Genomic DNA, 13,155 nt, shown 5'->3' on the forward strand with positions numbered 1-13,155 from the left:
CTCTCTTGCTTTTTCCATGATCCAGCGGATGTTGGCAATTTGATCTCTTGTTCCTCTGCCTTTTCTAAAACCAGCTTGAACATCGAGAAGTTCACAGTTCACATATTGCTGAAGCCTGGCTTGGAGAATTTTGAGCACTACTTTATTAGCGTGTGAGATGAGTGCAATTGTGTGGTAGTTTGAGTATTCTTTGGCATTGCCTTTCTTTGGGATTGGAATGAAAACTGCCCTTTTCCAGTCCTGTGGCCACTGCTGAGTTTCCCAAATTTGCTGGCATATTGAGTGCAGCACTTTCACAGCATCATCTTTCAGGATTTGGAATAGCTCAACTGGAATTCCATCACCTCCACTAGCTTTGTTCGTAGTGATGCTTTCTAGGGCCCACTTGACTTCATATTCCAGGATGTCTGGCTCTAGGTCAGTGATCACACCATCGTGATTATCTGGGTTGTGAAGATCTTTTTTTGTACAGTTCTTCTGTGTATTCTTGCCATCTCTTCTTAATATCTTCTGCTTCTATTAGGTCCATACCATTTCTGTCCTTTATCGACCTCATCTTTGCATGAAATGTTCCTTTGGTATCTCTAATTTTCTTGAAGAGATCTCTAGTCTTTCCCATTCTTTGTTTTCCTCTATTTCTTTGCATTGATCGCTGAAGAAGGCTTTCTTATCTCTTCTTGCTATTCTTTGGAACTCTGCATTCAGATGTTTATATCTTTCCTTTTCACCTTTTCTTTTCGCTTCTCTTCTTTTCATAGCTATTTGTAAGGCCTTCCCAGACAGCCATTTTGCTTTTTTGCATTTCTTTTCTATGGGAATGGTCTTGATCCCTGATAGCTTTATATTTACCCCCAATTTTAGAGGAAAGCATCCAGTCTGTTATCAAGTTTGATGTTAGCTCTGGGGATACTTTTGGAGAAGGAAACAGCAACCCACTCCAGTGTTCTTGCCTGGAGAATCCCAGGGACGGGGGAGCCTGGTGGGCTGCCATCTATGGGATGGCACAGAGTCGGACACGACTGAAGCGACTTAGCTAGGGATATTTTTGTAGATATCCTTTACTAGGTTAAGATTCTCTTGCTGTTGACATAACTTTTAAAAAATTATGCATGGGTGTTGAATTTTGTTATGTGCTTTTTTCTGCATCTACTAATATAATCAGATTTTTTCACTAGTCTCTTACTAGAGTGAATTACATTTATTTTTAGAATGTTAAAGTAGACTTGTATTATTGGAATGAACCTCAATTAATTATGAAATAATATATGTTTGTATACGGTACGTATGAATTAATAAATGTTTGCAAATGCTATGTGTACGTCGGTGCTCAGTCACTCAATAGTGTCCCACTCTCTTACTCCATGGACCATAGCCCGCCAGGTTCTTCTGTCCATGGAATTTCCCAGGCATGAACACTGAAGTGGGTTGCTGTGTCCTCCTCCAGGGCATCTTCCCGACCCAGAGATTGAAGCTGCATCTCTGGCGTCTCCTGCATTGGCAGGTGGATTCTTAACCACTGTGCCACCTGGAAAGCTGTGTTTGTGTATACATACATACATAGGGTATGCTGGTATTTTCTTGAGGATTTTTGAATCTATATTCATGAAGATATTTATACTTTTCTTGTATGTCTGTTTGGGTTTAGTCTCAGTGTAATGCTAGACTCAAAATGAGTTTGGATGTATTCTTTCCTCTTCCATTTTCTGAAAGAGCTACTGTGAAACTGATACAGTGTCCTCCTTGAGTATTTGGTAGAATTTCTAAGTGAAACCATCTGAGCCTGGAGTTGTCTTTGTTGGAAGGATTTTAATTGTAAATTTAATTTAAAAAATTATTCATTTTAATTGGAGGATAATTACTTTATGGTATTAGTTGTAGGCCTATTCAGGTCATCTGTTTGTTTCAGTTTGATATTTTGTGTCTTTCAAGGAATTATCTGTTTTATATTTAAGTTGTCAAAAATGCTGTTCATAATGTCCCTTATTATCCTCTTAATGTTTGTAGGGTTTGTAGTGATAGTATCTCATTCCTATTATTGGTAATCGTGTCTTTCTTTCATTCTTTGTAAATCTGCATAGAGATTTACATCTCTATCTGATGAGAAAGATCAAATCTGATAAAAATCAATTTTATTGGTCTTTTCAGAGAGTTGGCTTTTTGTTTCATTGATATTTTTTTCTGCTATTTTTGTGTGTGTGTGTTGTTGTCAGTTTCATTAATTTTTTCTCTTGCCTTTATTGTTTCACTTTTTTCTGCTTGTTTTTGATGTAATGTGTCAGGTTTTGAACCCCGGTCTCCGGCATTGCGGGCAGATTCCTTACTGTCTGAGCCACCATGGAAGCCCAAGATGGAATCTTATATTAATGATTTTGAACTTTCTTATATAAGCTTTTAATGATACCATTTGCCCTCAATGGACTTTGGCAGAATCCAGCAGATTTCGATGTATTGTAATTTCATTTTATTTTTATTTATTCAAAATATATTCTAATTTCCCTGGGGACTTCCTTTTTGACCTGAGGATTATTTAGAAATGTGTTGTTTAATTTCCAAATATTTGGGCATTTTCCAGTTATCTTTCTGTTATTGTTTTTAGTTTAATCTTGCTGTGGTCAGAAAACATACTTTGTTGCCTTTAATTTCTTTTAAATTTGTTTATTTTGTGGCCCAGGATGAATGTTCCACCTTCACTTGAAAGAATAGGCTGTTGCTGGAGTATATTAAAAATGTCAAGTCAAATTGGTTGGTAGTATTATTTACTTCTACTTTTTTATCAATTTTTCCATATACTTTTTCCATAAGTTTCTGAGAAGTATTGAAGTCTTCCAGTGTATTTGTGGATATATTTTTCCTCTTTTCTGTTCTGTCAGCTTTTGCTATGTATTTTGATATTCTGTTGTTAGATGAATAAAAGAGTTTTTTTTTTAATGTCTCCTTGTTGAATTGATGCTTTTGTCATCATGAAACATTCCTTTTTAATCCTTATTTTTTTGGTTCTGATACCTTCTTTGCCTAATATAGCTACTCAAGCTTTCTTTTGATTTGAATTTGCATGATATGTTTTTATTTCTTTTGACTTTTAACTCACCTATATCCTTGTACTTAATGTGAGTTTTTTGTAGACAAAATATAGTTTGGGTCTTTGGTATTAATGTTGCATTTCCTCACACTTAATCCTTTAGTGTGTGTGTTTAAACCATTTTCACTTAACATAATTACTGATATAGTTGGATTTAGGTCTACCATTGTATTATTTTCTGTTTTTATCTTCTGTTTTTTCCCTTCTCTGTTATCTCTTCCTGCCCTTTTTTTTTTTTTGGTATGATTTGAAATTTTAGTATGTTGAAATGCTTTTTTGACTCTATTTTATTCATAGGGTTTTAAAAAATGTACAGTGTACATAACTGACTTTTGCAGTCTACTTTACACATCTTTATCCTTCCTACCTACACAGTGCTAGAGTTTTTGCTTTATGTATCATACGTATTTTTAAAAGCTTTGAGATGAAAAATAATCTATTTACCCTGTTATTTATTATTTCTCTTGGTCCTTCGTTCCTGGTATTTCCCTTTGACATGACGGACTTCCCTTAAGCATTTCTTTTATTGTTAGTCTGCTGGCGACAGATTCTATTTGCTTTCTTTTGTCTGAGAATGTCTTAATTTTGATTTCATTCCTAAAGTGTATTTTCACTGAATCTGTAGACGTGGGCTGATTAATTCTTTTCCTTTAGGACTTGAACAGTGTTGTTCCACTGTCTTCGGCCCTCCATGGTTTCTCATGAGAAATCCACAGTCATTTGGATCCTTTCCTGTGTTAAATGTCTTTTTTCCCTCTGACTGCTTTCAGCCATTTGATTACAATGTGTCTGGATATGATTTTGAGTTTATCTTTTTTGAGGTTCATTTGGCTTAAAGCATCTGTAAATTAGTGTTCCACCAGGTTTAGGGTTCTGTCTACCATTATTCCTTCATATACTTTTTCTGCACCCTGATCATTCTCCTCTGCTTCCAGGAATCCAGTAATACACATGTGTAACCTTTTGAGTTTTGTCCCACATGTCCTTGAAATTCTGTTCCTCTAAAAAAAAAAAAAATCAATCTTCTTCAGACTGGTTAATTTCTGTTGATTTATCTTCAGGTCCACTGACACTTTCCTTCTTCATCTCTGTTTTGCTAGCGAGACAACCTGCTGAATTTTTAGATTTCAAAATTTTAGTGTGAGTGCTTTACAAATTTTTAACTTTTTGCACTTGCGTCAAAATAAAAATGGGAAAAAAATTTAATACTTACTCTTTCGTTTTTATGATTTCTTGATTTCTACGGAGACGTTTCCCTTTCAACTCAAGAGTGTGTTCATGTTTACCACAGTTATAATTGCTTTAAAAAAATCTTCATTAATTTTAAGATCATCTTAGACTGGTCCCTATTGTTTGCTGTTTTCCTTGTGAATGGGTCAGAATTTCCTAGTGTTTTGTATGTGGAATGAGTTTGGATTGTATCCTGGACTTTTTGAATATTGTTTTCTGAGACTCTGAGTCTTGTTAAAGGCCCCTTGAGAACGCTGGTTGCGTTTCTTCGTTTCTGCAGGCAGTCAGCCCACTTAGGTTTGTACCATTTCGGTGGGTGGTTTTCCCAATGTCAGTCCTGTTTTCCAACCCTTGGCTCTGCTGCTTTGGGTCCACTTCATGCCTTCCTCACTCTGGGTTTCATTTCAGATGCGGGTGGTGGTTTAGGTCATAGCCTAATTCTCAAAGCTTGTGTTGGGTTTCTTTGTGTCTGTGTCACAAAGTGCACAGTTGGAAGGCACTGGTTTATACACAGTATTAGAGGACCTCCTTCTCCAGATCTTTCCTCATTGGATTTCCCCAGTACTCTCTGACTCACAGGGGTCTGTTTTCCTATTTCTGTTGGGGAAAAAAAAGGCTAGTTCCCTGTGCTGTTGCATAGTTCTGCCCCTTTGGGCTGCCCTAGGGAATAGAGCAATAGGGGTTGAGTGGAGTGGGAGGTTTGGGGGAAGACCGAGACAGAGAGAGAAATGCTGATACCGTCACATTCTTCAGACCACTTGGGTTCATTTGCACAGTTCCTTTGAGTTAAGTGATGGGTTTTCTCTCTAGATCTTAATGCTTGAGTCATAGCTGTGGCAGAACTGCATGGCTGGGACTGCAGCTGGTTTCTGGGCAGGGCAGGGAGAGGAAAAAAGGACGGATGCCCTCCATACACTCCTGTTTGCAGGAGTACCTTTCCCAAGTCCTCTGTTTGTTGTTGTTGTAGCCATTTGTGCCTCCCGTGTAGTTCTGGGGGTCAGGTTCAGCCTTGAGTCAAGTCAGGAATGTAAAGAAGAGGGGTAAAATCTAGAAACCACCATTGAACTGGTTCTTTAGGGTTTTACTTCCCTCCCTAAATCACCTGCTCTTGTTTATTTCTCAGAGTTTTCAAGTGGCTGCATTTTGTGTTTTGTCCAGAGTTTTTAGAAGAGGATGTAAAAGTATTTCTCCATCTTGGGGTGGTATAAAGAAACAAAAATAGTGTTTTTTAAAATTATTATTTGATTTGCCAATAATAAAATACACATTATAGAAAGTCTGGGAAATACAAAATTAAGGGGAAAACTACCCGTGTTACTGTAACTTAAATTTAAGTACTCCAGGCATTTTTACGTATACCGATTCTCATCTTTTTTTTAATTTGGCTGTGTGAAGTCTTAACTGCCACACTCAGGGTCTTCATTGTGTTGTGAAGGGTTTTTTGCTACAGTGCTTTCTAGTTTTGGCCTGGGGGCTCCAGAGCATTGGGGCTCAATCGTTACAGTGTAGACTTGAGTTGCTCCATGGCATGTGGGATTTCGTTTCCCAGACCAGGGACTGAACCTGTATCCCCTGCATTGCAAGGCGGGTTCTTAACCACTGGACCACCATCAGTTCAGTTCAGTTCAGTTGATCAGTCGTTTCCAAATCTTTGCGACCCCATGAATCGCAGCACGCCAGGCCTCCCTGTCCATCACCAATTCCCGGAGTTCACCCAAACTCACGTCCATCGAGTCAGTGATGCCATCCAGCCATCTCATCCTCTGTCGTCCCCTTCTCCTCCTGCCCCCAATCCCTCCCAGCATCAGAGTCTTTTCCAATGAGTCAACTCTTCGCATGAGGTGGCCAAAGTATTGGAGTTTCAGCTTTAGCATCATTCCTTCCAAAGAACACCCAGGACTGATCTCCTTTAGAATGGACTAGTTGGATCTCCTTGCAGTCCAAGGGACTCTCAAGAGTCTTCTCCAACACCACAGTTCAAAAGCATCAATTCTTCGGACCACCATGGAAGTCCTCAATTCTCACTTTTTAATATACAGTTTTTAGTGGTGATCACATCAAATACAATTTTGTATCTAGCTTTTTTTCACTTATTACAAAAGAAACTTGTTTTGTGTAATTAAAATTATACTTACAATGATTTTATGAGTTAATTGAATAAATACACTATCGTTTATTCAGGCATCTCTCTGTCGTTGGATGGTTTTTTTTGCCAAATATTTGCTCCCATAAAATTGCTGTGATTAACATCTCTGTGGATAAACATTTCTCTAATTTTAGATTGTTCTTTCGGCTATCTTTCCAGACACATAATTACTAAGTCAAAGGGTATGAATGTTTTTAAGAGACTTGCTGCATAATTCTAAATTGTATAACACCATCATCTTAGCAACATGTAGGGTTGATCAAAGAGTTTTTCTGTAAGATGTTACGGGCTCTTTGGCCAACCCAGTACTGTCCCACTAGCAGTGTGTCATGGAGAAGGCAATGACACCCCACTCCAGTACTCTCGCCTGGAAAATCCCATGGGTGGAGGAGCCTGGTGGGCTGCAGTCCACGGGGTCACGAAGAGTTGGACACGACTGAGTGACTTCACTTTCACTTTTCACTTTCATTGGAGAAGGAAATGGCAACCCACTCCAATGTTCCTGCCTGGAGAATCCCAGGGACGGGGGAGCCTGATGGGCTGCTGTCTATGGGGTCGCACAGAGTCAGACACGACTGAAGTGACTCAGCAGTAGCAGCAGCAGTGTGTCAGAGGGCTCCATTCCTAGCAATGGAGGTTGCTTCATAATCTTTTAGAAACCTTTATCTTCCATCCCCCTGGACCCCTTGGATATAACCAGGAATCTGCTCACCATAGGAATACGTATATGTATATATGTATGCATATATGCTTGTTATAGCTGTATTCAATTTATTTTCCATAGATTTCCCGCCTACAGTAGATTATGAGCCATGCACACTGAAAGTGTTTATTTTATATCCCCAGAACCCAATACATGCATGCCTGCACTTTAAGAAACACTGGCTAATTGAATTAATGCATATCTACAGTAATAAATGCATTCCTCTGAAATGCTCTTGCTTCTGCTTGTTTTTAATGTTCCAGTGACTTAGAGGAACATCTTACTTTTTCTTGTTTGTTTCCACGTGTGTGTGTCTGTTACTGGTGATGGTGGGAAGTGCTGTGTGTGGACTGCTCTCTCAGCACTGCTACGTTATGAATGACAGTTCTTGATTTGCAGGATTAAAATGAATATAGGTTCATGTGACTTGAGCAGTTATTTCAGACTCCGATATATGACAGCAAAACCAAGTCTTTGTGTATGTTATGTTAAGTAATGTTGTGTGCTGTGCAGTAAGTAAATGCTTTTTTGTCTTTGTTTTTATCTTCATTTCTTTCCCTGTCCTTTGAAGGTTCTACATTTTGCGTCTATAAAAACTTCAATATATATGATTGAAATCATTTTGCTATTGGTCAAAGAACTCTGAGAAACATTTGGCTTCACTCTTAGAAAGTAAAAACAGATTAAAAATGATAAAATACCATAAGTGGTTTTTCGAGGAAGGGCATTTGAGATAATAAAATTTTTCACCTATAAAAACATTGCCTGAGCTTTCTGCTTTTTTCTCTTCCCCTAATTCTCTAGGACGTGCCCAAACTCGGTTAAATCTGGATTTTAACGATTTCCAAATAGGTACTCACTTAAAAGTAAACAGGCCATGAATAACTGTAGGCAAATAGGCACAGCAGAATATAAAGTAGAAATAAAGTGAGGCAAAATCTCACTTGATTGTCAGTTATATGTATTCTCTTTGGATCTTAATCCAGTAATGTGGACCGACATGTCAGAATTGTCATTGTAACTTTCACCTTTTTTTCCCTGGCAGTGTTTTCCATCTTTCCCTATCACTAAGCATCCTTTTATGTCCTTCTACAAGCACCACCAAGGGGCAAACACCCACCTTTTTCTTTTCCCGTTTAATGAAATATTTGTTCTAGTTTCAAATTGCCTTTAGGTGATCCTGAATTCTGACATGCTATCTCTGGCTCTTAAGATGAGTTGGGGTTTAGAATCTGACAGCTGGTTTGGCCTGTATCATTCATTCATTCAAAAAAATGATCGGGTGTCTGTTATGTGCCGGGTGTAGTACAGACATGGAGTATACATGTGATAAGACACAGTGTCTGCACTAATGGACCTCACGTGGGGACCAAGTCAACAGGCCCCTGCCGATCACGGTGCTGTGAAAGGCACCAGGATAAGAGTGAATGCGTGGTTCTTTGAGGGCATCTACAGTAACCTTGGGCTTCCCAGGTGGCTCAGTGGGTAATCTGCCTGAAATGCAGGAATGAAGGCAGACGCAAGTTCGAAGATCCCCTGGAGGAGGGCATGGTGACCCACTCCAGTATTCTTGCCTGGAGAATCCCATGGACAGAGAAGCCTGGTGGGCTACAGTTCATAGGGTTGCAAAGAGGCGGACACGAGTGAAGCAACTGAGCACGCACGCATGCACAGTAACCTTGGTGAATCAGGAATCGTTTCTGGGAGGCAGTGAGCACTTCAGCTGTTGATGTTATTGATTTATCATCTGGGATATAAAAAATCCTTCTGTGCTTTTGGATACGGGTGTTTGGCTCTCACCCCTGGGTTTCCAAGTCAGTCCTTATGACTCTATACCTTACTACTCAAGCAATCTGTCCTTTCTCTTTCTGGCATTACATCTTTAACACCATGAAGCATCCAAAGAAGTCTTCTTGGAATCTGTGATGAAATCCATAAGGCACATTTATTCAGGGCCCCGGGCTTTCTCCCCTCCCTCTCTGGATCCTTGGGCCAACTGAGAACAGTCTTTCCATCCATGTTTCCCAAGAGCTGTTTGCCAGAAAGAGTGCTGGAGGAAGCAGGTGGTTAAGGTGAAGTTGTGTGTGGCCTGGCTAACTCTTTGGCTATTGACAAATTGTTATTTAAATTTCTCAGAGGCAAAAGAGGGAACTTTTGTCAGCAATTTCAAACAGAGGAAAAAGTGTTGTCGCTAGAGAAATGATAATTTAAAACATACTGTTTTCCATTTTGGAGCTCGTCCTGGTAGCTGTGTGTATTTTCTCTTCCCAGCTGGGTGAATGACACTCTGTCAACTTCCAGCAAATTGGGGTGAGTGTCTTGGCTCCAGTCCCCAGGTTATGGCTGAGTAACTGCAAGCACCACGTTGGCTACACATTCTCCCCTTGAAACATACACAACTATAGGAATTCACATTAAAAAAAAAAACCCACCCATATCTCTTGGTCTTATGTATCACTTTACAAATAGATTGAGTATAATTTTTTTGAGGGGAAATACATTTAAACAGAATATATGTATTGTTTGTTATAGTCAGTGGTGGTGTAGGTTTTAAGGTTTTTTAATTGAAGTATAGTTAATTAACGATGTGTTAGTTTCAAGTGTACAGCAAAATTATTCAGTTATGATATTATATATATATATATATACATACATACACTTATATTCTTTTCCATTATGGGTTATTACAAGATATTGAATATAGTTCCATGTGCTGTACAGTAGGTCCTTGCTTACTCATTTTATATATAGAACTGTGTATATGTTGGCCACCTGATGTGAAGAGCTGACTCATTGGAAAAGACCCTGATGCTGGGAAAGATTGAGGGCAGGAGGAGAAGGGGACGACAGAGGATGAGAAGGTTGGATGGCATCACTGACTCAGTGGGCATGAGTTTGGGCGAATTCAGGGAGATAGTGAAGGACAGGGAAGCCTGGCGTGCTGCAGTTCATGGGTTCACAAAGAGTCAGACACGACTCTGCGACTGAACAGCAGTGTGTATGTTAATCCTAAACTCTTTAGATCTAGATTGTTTGGGTTCAAATCTGGTTCTATGTAACTTTGTTAAGTCACTGAATCTTGTGTCTCGTGTAAAATGGGAACAGTAATAATCACTTTCTGTAAGAATTAAATAAATTTATATTCATGCACGCATGCATGGGTGTGCTCAGTCATGTCCTCTCTTTGCAACCCCATGAACTATAGCCCACCAGGCTCTTCTGTCCATGGGATTTTTCCAGGTAAGAATACTGGAGTGGGTTGCCATATCCTGTTCCAGGGCAATCTCCCAACCCAGGATTCGAACCATGTCTCTGGAGTCTCCTGCATTGGCAGGTGAATTCTTTACCACTGTGCTACCTGGGAAGGCCCCAGGTTTATATACATAGAGCACTTAAAACAGTACCTGGCGTGGGAAAAGTACTGAAGTGCTATTGGAAGTCATTAAAAATGAACAACACTGAATTATATGGCATCAGAGAATAACAGAAGTAGGAACTGATTAGGGTTTTTGTTAAAGATCTGCATAGCCGTTGAAGATTGCTTTGTGTGGCATGTATAAATTAAAAGAAATATGTTGGCAGTTTCTGTATTCACTGTATTGTGACATTTTTCTACTCCCTGATCCTGATTTGCCCCTGATTTGCCCTCCCTGATCCATATCTAAGGGAGAATTTTGGTCCCCTCGGACATATCTCATTCTTTTATCATAGTTAGTTATCATATAAGTTAATTTAAATCACCCTTGAGGTTACTAGTCCAATGGTAGTCTCTGGCAGCCTTTTTAAAAGTGTCTCATCTTAAATAAGTTTCATAAATAAAGCTTGTTTATTAGAGTCTGAGTTTTTTTTTTTTTTTTTTTACTCTTTCATGTTATTTATTTACTTGTTATTTCTTCGGAGTGCTTTCTTTTTTTGTTTGAACTTTGTTTTGTGAATGGAGTTTCTCCCTTTGTTTATAACGTTGCTTTGAAATGCTTTCTGTCTGCTTCTTCCTGTTTCATTTCTTACCAATTTGAGGAAATTTTTTCTTTCACTTAGTAATAAAATGAAAGGCTTGAAGTGCATTTAATGCAGCTTCCACATTGTCTTATTCCTATTTGCATTAGAGCAGTGAGTGAATCTCAAGTTCAAGGACAATTGTTGCACAGCCTACATATGTGAAGCTTTAAAAGCAATATAAGGGGTAATTTTCATTTGGTGAAGTTTGACTCTTGTTCTCCTCTCAACAAAAATCCTTTAAAGTCACTAGGGTAGGCTCTTCTCTGAGTGCTTTGCTATATATATGGATTCATAATCTGTGATAAAGCTTTATCATCAGTCTGCCTCATTGTAAATGTTGCCTAAATGAAAAGGAACTTTTTTTATTATATCTCACTTCAGTCTCTATTCAGGGAAGACCATGACATGTGCCCTTTAATTGGCTTAAACATAGCTCATCTCAAAGTTAATAAAACTTTCCAGAAATGCCCTTCCCATAACATATATGGAAAATTGTACTTAAATGATAAAAGGACGCTTAGGGGAAAACACTCTCTGCTGCTGCTGCTGCTGCTAAGTCACCTCAGTCGTGTCCGACTCTGTGCGACCCTATAGACGGCAGCCCACCAGGCTCCCCCTTCCCATGGGACTTTCCAGGCAAGAGTACTGGAGTGGGGTGCCATTGCCTTCTCCAAACACTCTCTAGCAGCTGCTATTATGAGATTTTTGGTAAAAGGTCGCTAGTATGTGCTAGTCTTATTCTTTCTTAACATCCGAAGCTCACAATTTACTTATAAACACATTTCCCCAGTGTTTTCAGATACTTTTCCTCAACATAGAAATGTAATATTCTTCAGTGTCTCCCTTGGTGTGGACTTTTCCTATTGAGTCCCCTGAATTTTGCACCCTTTTTATTGATCTGGCAGCTTTGAACACACTCAGCTTGTTTTGAATGCTCCTTGTTTCCTCTAGTTTTTCTTTCTTTCCTGAGATTCTGTGTAGATATTGTTGAGTTATGAGATACCGAGTGGGTTGTAAAACTCAAAAGTGGCTTTGTTTTGTTCCATTTACCTCAGCTAACAGTTCTTAGGTGCCTATGCTGTGCCATGTTGAAGATGCCCAAGTGTATACAGTGGATACATGCTTTTGAAATTGAAATCAGTGGTGAAGATATCTGGAAAGGTGTCATTTCTGTACGTCATGCCAAGTGTAATGATAGAAGCACCCATGGAAAGTGCCATGAGGGCTCAGAGAAAGAGCACATAAGTAGGCAGGCTGGCCAGCCATGGAAAGTTTGCTGGAAGAGCTTAATTTTAAGGGAGAGTAGGATTTAATTAGAAAGAGTGAGCGTAAACCTCAGATGCAGGGTGGCACTCCAGCCAATGGGAACAATTTTACACGGTTATGTAAAATATCAAAATCATGTGGTCATTGCAGGATATAGTCAGGTCTGCTAAAACGTGACATATGCATTGCTAAAAATCACTGTTGCAGAATTGCACAATGAAAAACCACTTGGCTTATGGGGTAAAGGGGATTGGAGCGAAGCATTCAAAAGCTGTATAATCGTAAGGGATTTGATTTAGGTCATACCTGAATGTTCAAGCTGATTTTAGAAAAGGCAGAGGAACCAGAGGTCAAATTGCCTACCTCCGCTGGATCATCGAAAAAGCAAGAGCGTTCCAGAAAAATATCTACTTCTGCTTTATGGACTATACCAAAGCCTTTGTGTGGATCACAACAAACTGTGGAAAATTCGGAAAGAGACAGGAATACCAGACCACCTGACTTGCCTCTTGAGAAATCTGTATGCAGGTCAGGAAGCAACAGTTAGAACTGGACATGGAACAACAGACTGGTTCCAAATAGGAAAAGGAGTGCGTCAAGGCTGTATATTGTCACCCTGCTTATTTAACTTATATGCAGAGTACATCATGAGAAATGCTGGGCTGGAAGAAGCACAAGCTGGAATCAAGATTGCCAGGAGAAATATCAATAACCTCAGATATGCAGATGACA

The 13,155-nt window shown here is 39.2% G+C and overlaps 1 protein-coding gene across 1 annotated transcript in view; it reads left to right on the top strand.

Annotated features, from left to right (window-relative positions):
• NAV3 (neuron navigator 3) overlaps window positions 1–13,155 on the top strand; it is an 898,556-nt gene that overhangs the window by 49,699 nt on the left and 835,702 nt on the right. The window lies entirely within an intron of this gene.

Source organism: Bison bison, unplaced genomic scaffold (assembly GCF_000754665.1).
Source record: "Bison bison bison isolate TAMUID 2011002044 unplaced genomic scaffold, Bison_UMD1.0 scf7180017863950, whole genome shotgun sequence".
NCBI lineage: Eukaryota > Metazoa > Chordata > Mammalia > Artiodactyla > Bovidae > Bison > Bison bison.